Here is a 1809-nt window from a genome sequence, read left to right on the forward strand (position 1 = left end):
ATTCATATTACATCACTTACAATAACATTCATATTACGTCACTTACAATAACATTCATATTACGTCACTTACAATAACATTCATATTACGTCACTTACAATAACATTCATATTACGTCACTTACAATAACATTCATATTACGTCACTTACAATAACATTCATATTACGTCACTTACAATAACATTCATATTACGTCACTTACAATAAAACCCCCTAATCACTTTGATCTTACTTCACGAAAAACTTGAGTTCTGTAAAAAGTTTGGTATTTATCCTCCTCAAACATTTTATATACTGCTGCATTCTTTTTTCTTCCAATGTTTTTTACATTTTGTGACTTAATTTTACATTTTATCTTTTGTTTCTACATTCTCTAAATTTACTTATACATTTCATCATCAAACATTCAGTTGTTTGTTCTTTATAATCTAGTGTGTGTGTGTGTGTGTGTGTGTGTGTGTGTGTGTGTGTGTGTGTGTGTGTGTGTGTGTGTGTGTGTGTGTGTGTGTGTGTGTGTGTGTGTATTCTTATGTTTACACTTAACTTACATACTTAACTTACATACTTACTTATGTTTACACTTAACTTACATACTTATTGTATCTTTTTTAAAGTGTATTTTATAATTTTATTCATTATATAAACTTTTCATTTAAAAGCCGCTTTTTAGCCGCTCAAAATGACGAGAACTGTTTTAAAGTCAAATTTTGTGATTACTTTTTTTTTTTTTTTTTTTTTTAATTTTTGGAGAATTTGGTTTGCTCTTTTTTTAAAAATTATGTTAACATTATTGTCTCTGCAATAGGAAGAAAAGGAGTGAAGTGATCAACACTAAATGCTTAGAAAAAATTGTACATATTCCTTATGACTTATACAATGACTTCTTGCTTTGTGGAGCATTCTTTTTTAAAAAGATTAATAGTCACTTGATCACAGGGGTACTAATTTAATCTTAAAATAAAAAAGATTCTTGGTTAAATACTATTGCATTTCATATCATTATTCTACTGTTTTTATGCATTTTTTTTTTCATATTATAATAGTTTTTTTATGACTTTATTTTCATTGTTTTATATTTAGAAAGCTGTTGTAAAGATGACAGTAAAACAAAAATAACTACAAAATGTTGATAGAAAATGGATGAAAACGATGACTTTTTCATCTCCAATTGAAAATATAAACTCAATCTTCAGAAGCATCAATTTAAATGTGTGAAATGTTTGCGTATATATGTTTTTTGGTCTGAGATGGTTCAGAGAAGATATTTGAAAATGTCTGCTTGAGGTACCTCAAGTGTAAATCAGAAGTGTCCTTAGTGTAAGTTTGCAACTTTTGCAGTTTGAGTTGGTTTCGAAAGATAATCAACACCGATCTTAAGACTATATTGATGAATTATGAGTTTGTTGTATCCTATTTTAACCTATATATATATATATATATATATATATATATATATATATATATATATATATATATATATATATATATATATATATATATATATATATATATATATATATATATATATATATATATATATATGTATATGTATTTGTAGGTTAAAATGCTCCTGAATGTCAGAAAAAAGGAGAGTTATGAGATTTCATCATTTAAGTTAACTTACAGGGATATTTCATGTAAGATTTGTTTGGCGGAGACAAATCATTACTGATTTCCTGAAGAAGCATAAAGACACAGCAGAAAAAGCCCATTGATCTTGATTAGAAATGTCAACATGGTGCGTAAACTAAAATGGTGCAGTGCACATAAAGACTAGACTATTACCCAAAGTAGGCAATTTGTTTGATC

The 1809-nt window shown here is 26.9% G+C and overlaps 1 long non-coding RNA gene across 1 annotated transcript; it reads left to right on the forward strand.

The window, feature by feature from the left end:
• Nucleotides 1–817: 817 nt before the first annotated feature.
• On the forward strand, nucleotides 818–1809 carry LOC149882323 (uncharacterized). The gene is made up of 3 exons (XR_016445268.1): nucleotides 818–938; nucleotides 1081–1317; nucleotides 1559–1809. It is a non-coding gene; the product is annotated as an uncharacterized LOC149882323 (long non-coding RNA).

Source organism: Hydra viridissima, unplaced genomic scaffold (genome assembly GCF_058129835.1).
Source record: "Hydra viridissima isolate aposymbiotic clone 2 unplaced genomic scaffold, HvirCarnegie_v1 scaffold_11, whole genome shotgun sequence".
In the NCBI taxonomy this organism is placed as follows: Eukaryota; Metazoa; Cnidaria; class Hydrozoa; order Anthoathecata; family Hydridae; genus Hydra; species Hydra viridissima.